General features: G+C 38.3%; 1 pseudogene; it reads right to left on the reverse strand.

Annotated features, from left to right (window-relative positions):
• The window catches only part of LOC143654603 (protein downstream neighbor of Son-like), a 29148-nt pseudogene extending 25530 nt beyond the window's left edge, over positions 1–3618 (reverse strand).
• Between the last annotated feature and the right edge of the window lie 11899 nt (positions 3619–15517).

Below are 15517 nucleotides of genomic sequence, written 5' to 3' on the forward strand. Positions count from 1 at the left end.
AGTTTAAGGGAACTACCAAGTTATATACATATAGCTCAGCGTCTCATAAATTAGAATTAACAGTTACACCTCCTGAACATACGTGACTGCTCCTTTACCATAGTGGAAGGGACCCAACTGATCTTTGACAAGCCTTCCAAGCCCGCTCAACTGGGACAGAACAGTCCCTTTAATAAATGGTATGGGGGGACTGGATATCCACACCCAAAAGCATGAAAGAAGATCCCTATTTCACACCCTATTCAAAAATTAACTCAAAATGGATCAAAGACCTAAATGTAAGAATCGGTCCCATAAAACTCCTACAAGAAAATATAGGGAAACATCTTCAAGATCTAGTGATAGGAATAGTTTCTTACACTTTACACCCAAAGCACAAGCAATGAAAGATAAAAAATAGGTTAATGTGAACTCTTCAAAATCAGTATTTCAAATGACTTTTTCAAAAAGGTGAAAAGGCAGCTGACTCAATGGGAGAAAACATTTGAAAACCACACACCTGATAAGGGTTTGATATCCAGAATATATAAAGAAATCCTACAACTCAACAATAAAAAGACAAACAACCTAATTTAAAAATAAAGGACATGGACAGTCATTTCTCCAAAGAGGAAATACAGATGGCTAAGAGGTACACGAAAAGATGCTCAGCTCCACTAGCTATTAAGGAAAATGCAGATCAAAATCACAATGAGATATTACCTCCTCCTGCTAGAATGCCTGCTGTTAAACCAATAGGAAAGCACAAGTGTTGGGGAGGATGTGGAGAAACTGGAACACTTATTCATTGCTGGTGGGGTCGTAAAAGGGGACAGCCACTGTGAAGGACAGCTTGGCAGTTCCTTAGGAGGTTGAGTATAGAGCTGCCTTACAACTTGGAATCCTACCACTCAGGATGTACCCAGACGATCTGAAAGCAGGGACCTGAACTGAGGTTCATAGCAGCATTACTCACAATTGCCAAAAGATGGAAACAACCCAAGGGCCCACAAACTGATCGATGGATAAACAAAATGTGGTATATACATACGATGGAATATTATTCAGCAATAACAAGGAGTGAAGTCCTGGAGCATGTGACAACACAGATGAGACTTGAGGACATTATATTAAGTGAAATAAGTCAGACACAAAAGGACTAATATTTTATGATCTCAGATATGAATTAATTATAATATGTAAACTCATAGACGTAAAATATAGGTTACCAGGATATAGAATGAGGCTAAAGAAGGGGGAAAAGTTGCTTAATATGTGCAGAATGAATTTAAACATTTGGAAGTAGACAGAGGTGACGGTGGCAGTTATTGTGAGAATAATTAACACTGCCAAGTGGTGTGTAAGTGTGGTGGAAAGGGGGAGCTTAGAGCCATGTATGCCACCAGAAGGAAAGTTAAAACATGGGAACGTGTGACAGTGAATGTGAAACAGTGTACAAATATTAAAAAGTTCTTTCCTGAACTAGAGCAGGTGTTCAACACTAATAGAAGGAATTAATAATGGAGGGGTACATGGAAAAAAATGTACCTACTGCAAACTGTGAACTATAGTTAACAGTCATACTTTAATACTCCTTCAACAGTAGCAAATGTACCATACCAACACTATGGGTTAGCACTATGGGGAGGATAAGGGGTATGGGAGGATTAGGGTTTCCTTTCTTCTTTTTATTTCTTTTCTGGAGTGATAAAAAGGTTCTAAATTTGATCATAGGGCTGTATGCACAACCATATGATGATACTGTGAACCAGTGATTGTATACTTTACTTTGGATGGCTTCTATGATGTATGAATATATCTCAATAAAATGTCATTTAAAAAAACAGAGACAAATGCAATTTAAAAATGGATAAAGAATCTGAATAGACTGTTCTACAAAGAAGATATGCAAATGGCCAATAAACATGAAAAGATGATTAACATCATTAGGCATTAGGCAAATGCAAAGCAAAATCATAATGAAATATCACTTCACATACCCTAGGATGACTAGATTCAAAAAGGCAGATAAACAAATGTTGGCGAGACTGTGAAGAAATTAGAACCCTCATACGTTGCTGGTGGGAATAGAAAACGGTGCAGTGCTTTGGAAAACAGTCTGGCTGTCACTCAAACAGAATTACCATATGACCCCGCAATTTTACTCCCAGGTATATGTCCAGGAGAAATGAAAACATATGTCCACACAAAAACTTGTACACAGATAGCGAAAATGTCCATCAACTGATGAACAGATAAATAAAGCCTGGTGTATTTCATTTATAAATAAATAATAATAGAGTATTATTCAGCCATAAAAAGAAATGAAGAGCTGTATCCATGCTGCAAGTTGGACAAACCTTGAAAACGTGATGCTAAGTGAAATAAGCCAGTGACAAAGGACCACATATTGCATAATTTCATTGATACCAAATGTCCAAAACAGGCAAATTCATAGAGATAGAAAGTAAATTAGTAGCTGCTTAGGGCTGGGAGGGGATGAGGTACTCTGAGGAGTGATAGCTAGAGGGGGCAGGGCTCTTCCTCTCTCTCTCTCTCTGCTTCTCTTCCTCCCTCCCTCTAGAGATCTCTGCTGAGTATGAAAAAAAATGGCAGACAGAGAGCATATATGACAAAGTAAATGGGGGTAAAATATTAAGAAAAAGTGAATCTGAGTAAAAGTAGCATGGGTGTTTTAAAAAAAAAGTTATATGGGTATTCTTTCTTATTTTTGCAACTTTTTTCCCAAGTAAAAAGGTTTTTTTAATCATACATAATGTGTTTTCCACCACTGTGGAATTAAGCTAAAAAAATTAGCAAAACAAGATAATTAGAAAATCCATCAACTATTTGTAAATATAAATAATCCATGAATGAAAAGAAAATATCAAAATGGAAAGTATTTTGAGCTAAACGATAATGCAGATATGACATATCACAGCTCAGAGCTAAGGCAGGACCTAAAGGGAAATTTGTGGCCTTGAAGGCATGTAATATAAAATAAGAAATTATTTTTAAGCCAAGAAAGCATACATCCCAAGAAGCTATGTAAAAAATAACAAATTAAAATCAAGCAGGGTGGGCCACGATGGCTCAGCAGGCAGAGTTCTCACCTGCCATGCCAGAGACCTGGGGTTCAATTCCCATTGCCTGCCCATGCAAAAAATAAAAATAAAAAATATGCAACAGAAAAGATCAGCAAAGTCAAAAGTTGGTTCTTTGACAAGATCCACAAGTCTGATAAACCTCTACAAATGCCAGTCACAGAAAAAAAGAGGGCGCGCACCAAGGATGGCTTCAGGAGTGAAAATGTCCACCAACACGGAAAGTGAAGGAGGGTGTGTGAGCAGTTCAAGGACAAACTTGACAATCTGGATGAAATGAGCAATGCTTTTCTTAAACAAATAGAAGTAAAAGAAAATCTGAATATTCGACCACGAAAAAAAAATGGAATCTGTTATTAAAAATCTCCCCACAAAGAAAACTTCAGACTCAGAGGAGCGGCCCAGTCAGAAGATTTCCAAATGTTTGAGAAAGACTAATTCCGGTTTCACACAAACTCTGTTCCAGAGAACACAAAAAAGAGAGAATGTTCTCTTTTTATGATACCAGCATTACCTGTGTCACGGACAGGTTCATGTGTCAAGTTGGCCAGGTGGTGGTGCCCAGTTGTCTGGTTGGGCAAGTGCTGGCCTGTGTGTTACAATGAGGACATTTCATGGACTTAAATCATGATCACGTCAGCTGCATCCACAGCTGAATCCATTTGTAATCAGCCAAGGGGAGTGTCTTCTGCAATGGGTGATGCTCAATCTAATCACTGGAAGCCTTTTAAGGAGGGTTCAGAAGAGACCTTCCTGCTTCGGCTGGTGGGCCTCTCTTGTGGAGTTCATCCAGACCCTCCATCTGAATCATCAGCTTCACAGCCTGTCCTATGGATTTTGGACTCTGCGTTCCCATAGTTATGTGAGACACTTTTATAAATTTTATATTTAAGGATATTCTCTGTTGATTCTAGAGAACTCTAACTAATACGCCATGATTTCAAAACTGGACAAGGACATTACAAGAAAAAATTACAGACCTGTGAGAGCATGAACATGGATGTAAAAATATTTATTCAAATAACAGCATTAAAAAACCCAACCATATATTAAAAGCACAGAGGGGAAGCACAAATAAAGTTTTAGTTAAATAACTTTCATCACTTGCATTTTTCTTCCTGACAATATGATTTTTGGCCACAAGAATCTTCTTCTTTATATTGGCAGAAATTTGAAACTGTTATTTAGGAAACAAAGATTGTTTGAGCCCCTGTATTAGTTAGGGTTCTCTAGAGAAACAGAACCAACAGGGAACACTTGCAAATATAAAATTTATGAAAGTGTCTCACGTGACCGTAGGAACGCAGAGTCCAAAATCCACAGGGCAGGCTGCGAAGCCGATGACTCCAATGGATGGCCTGGACGAACTCCACAGGAGAGGCTCACCAGCCAAAGCAGGAATGAAACCTGTCTCCTCTGAGTCCTCCTTAAAAGGCTTCCCATGATTGGATTTAGCATCACTAATTGCAGAAGACACTCCCCTTTGGCTGATTACAAATGGAATCAACTGTGGATGTAGCTGACGTGATCATGACCTAATCCTATGAAATGTCCTCATTGCAACAGACAGGCCAGCGCTTGCCCAATCAGATGAACAGGTACCACAACTTGGCCAAGTTGACACCTGTCCCTAACCATGACAGCCCCTAAAATTGTACATTGTGTCATCATTCACTTTAGCATAAGATTTGCAGTGAAGGAGGGGCAGTGTATAGAAGGTAATTTTTAAGATACTAATTCATTATGATTAGTCTTCCCTAAACTGCATAAACCAACTCAAGAGCTGACTTTTTAAAAACATTTTGTTATTGTAAAATATGACATATATACAAAACAAAGAAAGAAAAAAGCAATCATTTTCAAAGCACACTTCAACAAATGGTTACAAAACAGATCCCAGAGTTTGTCATGGGTTACCATTCCATCATCTCAGATTTTTCCTTCTAGCTGCTCCCAAACACTGGAGGCTAAAAGAAATATTAATATAGTAATTCAGCAGCCATACTTGTTTGTTAAATCCCATGTTCTCTGTTATACCTCCTCCTCCTTTAATCCTTCCCCCAATCTATAGAGATTTTTTAGCAACGTCCATTCTGGCTTTTTCATGTTGAGAAGGGGTGTTCACATTACAGGATAGGGAGATGTAATTAATTGATAACCTTGGAGAGGCTGGTCCCTCTGAGTTTCAGGATTTATATGATCTATGAACCCTCTGGGAATTATAGGTTCCAGGGAGACAAACCTAGTGCATGAAACCTTTGTAGAGTCTCAGCTCTAACCCTGGGTATTCTTAAGAGTCAGCAGGAGTGATGTAGGTTGGGGGTTAGCAAACCATGGCAGTTAGCACTATCTAACTGAAGCTTGCATAAGAGTAGCCTCCAGAATAGCCTCTCGACTCCATTTGATTTCTCTTGAAGAGCTGACTTTTAATAAAAATACAAATTTATAGTAAAAGAATAACTTAAAAATTAACTTTTAGGGCAGGCCATGGTGGCTCAGCAGGTAAGAGTGCTTGCCTGCCATGCCTGAGGACCCGGGTTCGATTCCCGGTGCCTGCCCATGTGAAAAAAAAAAAAATTAACTTTTAAATAAGTCCTTTTGGAGCCGGGAGAAACATGAATAAATCCAGTTAGGTTGTATTTTACTTTCTGGTGATTGAGTTTGTGGCAAAAGAGCAATTTGTAGCTTTCTTCATAAAAATATTTAGAAAATGTAATTTAATATTAGGAATTGAATACTTGAAGAAAAGTTGCCTTGATTATCAGTGGTTTGTGAAAGAGTTAAAAAAAAAAAAAAGCATGCAAAGTCTGAAAACAGACCTGTGTTTATTTTGTTTGAATAGCTGGTTAATAGTATCTTCATAAATATCAAAGTTCTTTGATATTTTCTTTTATTGTCCACCTTGCTGTTTTTTAAATAGCTCTTGCTTTTGAAAATCTTAGACTGTGCAGTTTCAGGTCTAGGTAATAATACCAACATTTTCAAAAGTTTTAAATGAAGTATTTATGTATTTTACGAAACTGTAGTAGTTCCATTTTGATAAGTCTGAATGTTTTCAGGTTATGAACTAAAGCTTGATGAAGTGATTTTTTTAAAAAAAGCATGATACATGTGCCAGTTTGAAACTAATATGTACCCCAGAAATGCCCAAAGCCGTGTTTTAATCCTGATCCAATCTTGTGGGGCCAAACCTACTGTTGAGGGTAGAGACCTGTTGGCTAGATTACTAGGAGAGCCTTTGATTAGATGGAGATGTGACTCCGCCCATTCAGGTGGGTCTTGACTAGTTTGCTAGAGTCCTTTAAAAGGGGAAACATTTTGGAGAAACCTTAGATGCAGGTGCTTGGAGAACAGTTGCTAGAGAGCCAAAATGAGACCCAGACATGTTGAGATGCAAACAGATAACGCCCCCAGGGAAGCTATTTGAAACCAAAGGCCCTAGACCCCAGCAGCTGGCAGCACGTGGCTCCCCAGGTAACAGAGTGTTCCGGACCCACCAGCCTTTCTTGAGTCAAGGTGTCTTTCCCTGGATTGGACATTTTTATGGCCTTAGAACTGTAAACCTGTAACTTAATAAATTCCCTTTCTATAAGCCAACCCATTTCTGGTATATTGCATTCCAGCAGCATTAGAAAACCAATATACTACATCAAAAAATAAGGGGGATCTATTTCAGGTATGCAAAGGTAAATTTAAAAATCAGTCAAACCCTAGAATGAGCTGAGTCCCAGCATCAAGGGATTGAGAAAACCTTCTCAACCAAAAGGGGGACGAGTGAAATGAGACAAAGTGTCAATGGCTGAGAGATTCCAGAGTCGAGAGGTTATCCTGGAGGTTATTCTTACGCATTAAGTAGATATCACCTTGTTAGTCAAGATGTAATGGAGAGGCTGGAGGGAACTGCCTGAAAATGTAGAGCTGTGTTCCAGTAGCCATATTTCTTGATGATGATTGTATAATGATACAGCTTTCACAATGTGACTGTGTGATTGTGAAAACCTTGTGTCTGATACTCCTTTTATCTACCTTGTCAAGAGACGAGTAAAACATATGGAATAAAAATAAATAATGGGGGAACAAATGTTAAAATAAATTTAGATCAAAATGTTAGTGATCAGTGAAAGGGAGGGGTAAGGGGTATGGTATGTATGAGTTTTTTTCTGTTGTCTTTTTATTTCTTTTTCTGAATAGATGCAAATGTTCCAAGAAATGATCATGATGATGAATATGCAACTATGTGATGATATTGTGACTTACCGATTATATATGTAGGACAGAATGATCATATGTTAAGAATGTTTTTGTTTGTTTGTTATCAAATTTTTTAAAATAAATAAATAAATAAAAAGAATATGTTTCTTTCTTGTCTTTTTTTAAAAATTTTAAAATTAATTTTAAAAATAAAAATTAAAAAAATCCATCAGAGGCAGGCTACAGTGGCTCAGCAGGCAGAGTTCTCACCTGCCATGCCGGAGAACCAGGTTCGATTCCCGGTGCCTGCCCAGGCAAAAAAAAATAATAAAAATCAGTCAGTGCCCTTGGACCAGACAAGTCCTGAAACCTAGCCCAGCCTCTCCAGAACATCAGATAGTTCCATCTCCCTACCCGATATTAGTGACAGCCCCTTCCAACATGAAAAAGTCAGGATGGCCATAGCCCAAATACCCCTAAAGAGAGGGATGGAAAGATCAAAAGTGATGGTGGAGTTTTACAGAGAAGGTAGGATTTAACAAATGAATATGAATGCTGAATCACTAAATTGATATCTCTTTTAGTCTCCAGTATCTTAAAGCAGCTAGAAGTGAAAAACTAAACTTGTGGAATTGTAACCATGCCAAACTCTGAAATATGTTCTACAACTAATTGTGGTGCCATGCTTTGAAATTTATTGCTTTTTTGTATATGTATTCTTTTTTAAAAAAAGAAAAAAAAAGTCGATTGTGATGATAAAAAAAATATTTTTGCCTTCCAGCCTCCTATATTGTGGAGCAGCTAGAAAGAAAAATATGACAGGATCATATGTTAGCCTATGACAAACTCTGGGATCTATCCTGTAACCACTTTTTGAAGAGTGCTTTGAAAACTATTGCTTTTTTCTTTCTTTGCTTTATACAAATGTTGTATTATACAATTTAAAAGTTTTTAAAAGGTGGCATATGCACCAGTTTTGTCAAATGTATCTGTTTTGTAAGCAATAAAATATACACCTATGGAGAAACATTACTAAATTCAAAAAACAAAATCAATCAGTGCAACTCATCCCAATTACAGATAGTTGCAGGAAAAAAAACATTTTTTACAATATTAAAGTATCCATTTATGATTTTATTTAAACTTAGCATAATAGAAATAGAAGGGAGCATTCTAAATCTGTTAAAGGAATATATAATATATATTGGGGGGAATACAATTAAATTTTCATGTGGAACAAAATGTACCTTGATCCATACCTTGCACTTACATAAAAATGAACTGAATGATCAAAATAGGAATGTTTGCATTTGTTTCTTGTCTTTTGGTATTTGAAGATAGAAAATAAAACAAACAAAAAAAATGAATTCCAGATGGATTTCAGATCTCAGTGTTCAGGTAAAACAATAAAACTAAAAGAAAATTATAGACCATCTTTATAAACTTGAAATGGACTATGATTTTTAAGTGGAAATTTAAAATCACCTGCTTTAAAAGGAAAAACCTGGTAAACTAGGTGTTTTAAAATTGGACAACCCACGGGGCCAGCATCCAGAATATTGCTAAATAACTGCTACTGATCAGAAGAAAAGATAGGACATCCCAGGAGCGCTGTGAGCAGGTCTGGGACTGTCCCTAGGAAAGGAGATGCCAATAAACAACAAACATAGGAGGAGTGGTTCCACTTCATGAGTCACCAGGGAAATGCAAATCAAAACCACAACATGTCTCCTCTCATGCCCACTGAAGTGGTTTACATGAAAACACTGGACATGCCTGGTGTTTGGGGGAGGGAGGGCAGCCAGGGTTCTCATGGGGCAGGTAGAGTGACATGATAGAACTGCTTGGAAAATGGCAATCTCTACTGGCATCCTACTTGCAGGGATGTGCCCCCCAAGAAAGGGCGTGGAGGCTCACCTGAAAACACTGCTCTTACAGCCCAAATCCAGAAACCACCAAGCCTCCCTCAGCCCTAGAAATGAAAAATACATTGACGCACATGCAGTGATGCAATAGCATACAGCGAAGAGAATAACAATCCCCAGTTGCCAAACCGAAGCATAGAGAAAAAAGAATGAAAAACAAAAATGAATAGAGCATTAGAGACCTGTGCGATAATATCAAACAGCCCTAACTGGAGCTCTGGAAGGAAAGGAGAGAAAAAAGGATCAGGCAGAAGAAATTTAGAGATATAGGCAGATCAAAGGAAGAAAAGTTTATTTTGTCCAGAACCTAAATTTTCTATAGCAAATAATAAATCATCCTGTCTGCATAGATAATTTAAACAATCCAAACACCGGGAGCCCAGAATAAGAATGGGGGCCTTTAATTCTGTATAGACTAACGTAATGCTTGGATACATCCTAGAGCATATTAAGGAGACTATCAGTAAGTGTTGGCAAAGTCCCTTGAGGGATGGGAGAAAATATATGGAACTATTAAACTTTATCACTGGGAAAATCCTGGATACTGTGTCAAACATTAGTCCAAATCAACAGGCCAAGCCTTTGATCTTGAGGCTTGCTCTTATGAAGCTTATGTAGGTAGCAGAGAAGCTTAGCCTATCTATAGGTATGCCTAACAGTTACTTCCAAAAGACCTTTTTTGTTGCTCAGGTGTGGCCCCTCTCTCTCTTAAGCCCAACTCTGCAAATGAAATTATTGTCCTCCCCAATACGTGGGACATGCCATTCAGGGGTGAAAGTCTCCCTGGCAGCATAGGAGATGACTCCCAGGGATGAGTCTGGCCCTGGCACTGTGGTATCAACAACGCCATCCTGACCAAAAGGGGGAAAACAAGTATAACAAATAAAGTATCAGTGGCTGAGAGAGTTCAGATAGAGTTGAGGCTACACCGGAGGTCACTCTTATGCATGCTTCAGTTAGACATTGCTACCTATCAAAACTTGCCAAACCTCAACCAAAATCATTCCTGCCAATCCTAAAGAACACCTAGGGCAATACATAAGATTCTACAAAGGTTCCATGCACTAGGGTAACTTTCCAGAATCCTGCAACCTCCAGATGGGTCCCTGGACCAGATAAATCCTGAAATGCAGAGGGGCCAGCCTCTCCAGAACATCAACTAGTTCTATCCCCCATCCCATATTATCAATAGCTCCTTCCAACATGAAAAAGTTAGAATGGGCATAGCCCAAATACCCCTAAAGAGTGAAAGATCAAAGGTGATGGTGAAGTTATACAGAGAAGGTAGGGTTTAACAAATGAGTATGATTGCTGAATCATTATATTGATATTTCATTTAGTCTCTAGTATCTCAGTGCAGTTAGAAATAAAAACCAATGGGAGACAATATTTGGAAACGACATATCAGATAAAGGTCTAGTATCCAGAATTTATAAAGAGATTGTTCAATTCAACAACAAAAAGACAGCCAACCCAATTACAAAATGGGAAAAAGACTTGAACAGACACCTACCAGAAGAGGAAATACGGATGGCCAAGAGGCACATGAAGAGATGCTCAGTGTCCCTGGCCATTAGAGAAATGCAAATCAAAACCACAATGAGATATCATCTCACACCCACCAGAATGGCCATTATCAACAAAACAGAAAATGACAAGTGCTGGAGAGGATGCGGAGAAAGAGGCACACTTATCCACTGTTGGTGGGAATGTCAAAGGGTGCAACCACTGTGGAAGGCAGTTTGGCGGTTCCTCAAAAAGCTGAATATAGAATTGCCATACAACCCAGCAATACCATTGCTGGGAATCTACTCAAAGGACTTAAGGGCAAAGACACAAACGGACATTTGCACACCAATGTTTATAGCAGCGTTATTTACAATTGCAAAGAGATGGAAACAGCCAAAATCTCCATCAACAGAAGAGTGGCTAAACAAACTGTGGTATATACATACGATGGAATATTATGCAGCTTTAAGACAAGATAAACTTATGAACCATGTAATAACATGGATGGACCTAGAGAATATTGTGCTGAGTGAATCCAGCCAAAAACTGAAGGACAAATACTGTATGGTCCCACTGATGTGAACGGACATTCGAGAATAAACTTGAAATATGTCATTGGTAACAGAGTTCAGCAGGAGTTAGAAACAGGGTAAGACAATGGGTAATTGGAGCTGAAGGGATACAGACTGTGCAACAGGACTAGATACAAAAACTCAAAAATGGACAGCACAATAATACCTAATTGTAAAGTAATCATGTTAAAACACTGAATGAAGCTGCATCTGAGCTATAGGGGTTTTTTTGTTTTTGTTTGCTTGTTTGTTTGTTTGTTGTTGTTTTTTTATTATTATTACTACTTTTATTTCTTTTCTCTATATTAACATTTTATATCTTTTTCTGTTGTGTTGCTAGTTCCTCTAAACCGATGCAAGTGTGCTGAGAAACGATGATCATGCATCTATGTGATGATGTTAAGAATTACTGAGTGCATATGTAGAACGGTATGATTTCTAAATGTTGTGTTAATTTCTTTTTTTTTTCTTTCCGTTAATAAAAAAAATAAAAAAAAGAAATAAAAACCTAAAATTGTGGAATTGTAACCCATACCAAACTCTGAAATCTGTTCTATAACTAATTGTTGTGCTGTGCTTTGAAATTTATTGCTTTTTTGCATTTATGTTATTTTTCACCAAAAAAGAAAATATATATTTCTTCTACCCTCCAGTGTTTTGGAGTGGCTAGAAAGAAAAATCTGAAATAGTGGAATGATAACCCATAACAAACCCATATCTATTCTGTAACGACTTGTTGAAGTGTACTTTGAAAATCATTGCTATTTCTTTCTTTCTTTTTTTTTTTTGTATATAGGTTTTATTTAATAATAATTTTAAAAACCATTTTTAAGAAAAGCCCCCAGTTGCAGGGAAGAGTCTCAAAAACACCTCAAGCAGTGTGCCCTGTGTGATTCCATGGCAGGGAGTGGAAGGGGCCCGCCAGGTCTCTGTGCTGGTAAGGTTCTATTTCTTGATCTGGGTGCTGGTTACCTCAGTGGGCTCATGTTGCCTCAACTCGCCAAGCTTTTTGCTTAGGTGCACTTTCCATAAGAAGTGGGTTAGAAGGTGATCAGAGTCTTGATTAACTATGTAGCTTTCAAGTGTGACCATGTGATTATGAAAACCTAGTGGCTGATGCCCCTTTATCCAGGGTATGGACAGATGAGTAAAAAAATAAGGACAAAAAATAAATAAATAATAGGGAGGGATAGTGGTAAAATAAATTGAGTAGATTGAAATACTAGTGGTCAATGAGAGGGAGGATAAGGGATATAGAACGTGTGAGTTTTTTCTTTTTCTTTTTATTTCTTTTTCTGGAGTGATGCAAATGTTCTAAAAATGATCATGGTGATGAATACACAACTATGTGATGATGTTACGAGCCATTGATTATATACTTTGGATGGACTGAATGTGCATAAAGATATCTCAATAAGAATACTTTAAAAGAAATAAAAAGGAGTGTCAAAGCATGAAGATTCGATTTGAGAATATACACTCCGATTCTAAGTTGTTCAAATAGAATAACATACAATATCAGGTTGCAAAAATGCAAAGATCTTCTCTGGCAGATATCTGATTCTAGGGAAAAAAATAAAACCCATAAATACCAAAGTCATCAAACATATAACAAAATTTAATAAACAGTGTAAGATAAAGGGAAAAAAGGTGATCATAGTCAGCAATAATATCTTAATACTCTTTCATCAGCAGTAATAAATATATCACACCAATGCTAGGGATCAATAATGGGAAGGGATAAGGCATATGAAATTTTGGGGGGTTTCTCTCACTTTTTTCATTTCCTGGAGTAATGAAAATATTCCAAGACTGACTGTGTGATGAATATACAACTATAAGACGATGCTGTAAGCCATGGATTATATACTTTGGATAGATTGTATGATATCTGAATATATCTCAATAAAATTGCATTAATAGGGGAAAAAAGGAGGGAGTGCAAGGGTAGTTCAGCAGTAGAATTCTCACCTGCCATGCAGGAGACCTGGGTTCAATTTGCCACCCATGCACTCCCCCCCCCAAAAAAAAACATATCAACAAATACTGCTCCAATAATGGGATACTCACATGGAAAAAGAATGAAATGTGACCTCCGTCATACAGCATACAAAAAAGGGGGGGGGAAGGGAGGTAATAATTTATAAAGTGCACAATCTCATTAACAGAAGGATTTTTGGCCTACACTCTGCCAAAATGAGCCCTTCACCCCTGGTGTTAGATAATGACCATATATTCTTATCTCTTGGGGCCCATTTTACAGATGGTGGCTTCTCCCAGTCTGGGACCTTCTGACCCCCAGCTCTGGCTCACAGCAGTCTCCGAGGGTGCTGTTGGGCCTGTCCCCACACCACTTCCCACTGCCGGGTATGCTGCAGGCCAACTGCAGTCCCCATGGAAAAGGGCCTAACAAAGAGCCTCAGCCAGGTTCACACAAGTCAGGGAGAGAACGCATGAACGTAAAACACTGTAGAGCATGAAGGGGATTTGCAATGCCATGTGTTCAAGAGCTGCAATTTAGTTCCATCGTTCTACAGTTAGCAATGCAGAATGGCTTAACAATAATTATATATAAATTTATAGAATGGTCCAACAGAGATATTAAAAGAATGGAGGAAAAGTGGAGAACAATGCTAAAATGGATTCTAAGTAGAAAAATGGTAAAGGAATGCAAACATACATGCATATATTTATCTCTATATACTAGTTAAAGATGGGCATTTGCACATATTTAACAGTTAGATACATCTATATGTTGCTGTATATAGAAATACTATCTGGTTATATATAGAAATATAAATACTATCTGGTTATATAGGAATACTATCTGGTTATATATGGATATGAGACGTATACAGCAATTCAGTAAACATATCCAGATGATTAATGACCAGTTTAGTATAGTTTAGGACCTGGACTCACAGACATGCTTTTCCTGCCAAAGCTCCAGACAGGTAAAGCCACGGGTGGTCCAAGCCAGTCCTGTGCTCAGGGTCTCACCTGCTAGTGGTGAGAATGAATGAGAAATATGGTCAATTCTCAGCATTCACACAGTTAAGTTCTACACAGTGGCTGCCAATACCAAACGAGCTAACACTGAACCACTGCTCATGGGGGACATACAGTGCTGCATTCCTGCGGGTCTCTCCTCACAACATTTTCAGTAATGGAACAACACACAGCCTTTTTCTATGTGTGCTTCTGTTTAAAGACCCCTTACTTAATGGATATTTTTGTATTTATCAGCATTACACTCATGGCCAATAGCACAACTCATGTCTGAACAAAGCTTATCTAATGCATATATTTTCTCCGTAAAGCATGTCGCACTTCTTGTGCTTAGGAACACTGGACAGCATTTCAGCACTACACTCGAGAACCACTTTAAACAGCGAAATTAGCAAAGAAAGTGGGACGCATGGATGGCTCAGTAGCAGAGTAATTATGCCTGATTGTTGCTTCCGGGAAACCTCTTTTGCTGCTTAAATGTGGCCTCTCCTTCTCTCTAAACTCAACTCCCCAGGGGAAAATCATTACCCTTCCCCCTACATTCCACTCAGGGGCATGACAATGGGCCATGGCTCCTGGGAATGAGTCTGTCCCTGGCACCGGTGGGATCACCACCTTCCTGACAAAGAGGGGGTAAAACTAGTGTAATCAAATAAGGCATCAGAAGCTCAGAGAAAGCAAATGGAGTCAAGAGGCTATCCTGGAGGCTACTCTTATGCAAGCTTCAATTAGTGTTAATTGCCTTGGCTTGTTAAACTCCAACCAACAGCACTTCTGTTAACTCTTAAGAACACCTATGGCTCCAGCTCTATAAAATGTTTCAAGCACTAAGTTTTCTTTCCTGAAACCTGCCATTTCCAGCAGGTTCCTAGGCCAGATGAGTCCTGAAACCCAGAGGCACCAGCCTCTCCAAGACTATCAGCTAATCACATCCCCCTATCCTTTAGTGTGGAAGCCCCTTCTCGGCATGAAAGTCAGAATGGGCATTGCCCAAAGATCCCTACAGATTGGGAGAAGGATCAAAGGAGAAAGAGGAGGTAAAACAGAGAAAATAGGATTTAATGAACAAGTATGACCAGTGAATCATCATACTGATATTTCTTCTAGCCTCCAGCTAGAAGCAGCTAGAAGGAAACATCTGAAATAGTGGAGTGGTAGCTCATGACACACTCTAGGATCTGTTCTGTAACTGCTTGCTGATGTACACTTTGAAAATTATGCTTTTGCT

Source organism: Tamandua tetradactyla, chromosome 13 (assembly GCF_023851605.1).
Source record: "Tamandua tetradactyla isolate mTamTet1 chromosome 13, mTamTet1.pri, whole genome shotgun sequence".
In the NCBI taxonomy this organism is placed as follows: Eukaryota; Metazoa; Chordata; class Mammalia; order Pilosa; family Myrmecophagidae; genus Tamandua; species Tamandua tetradactyla.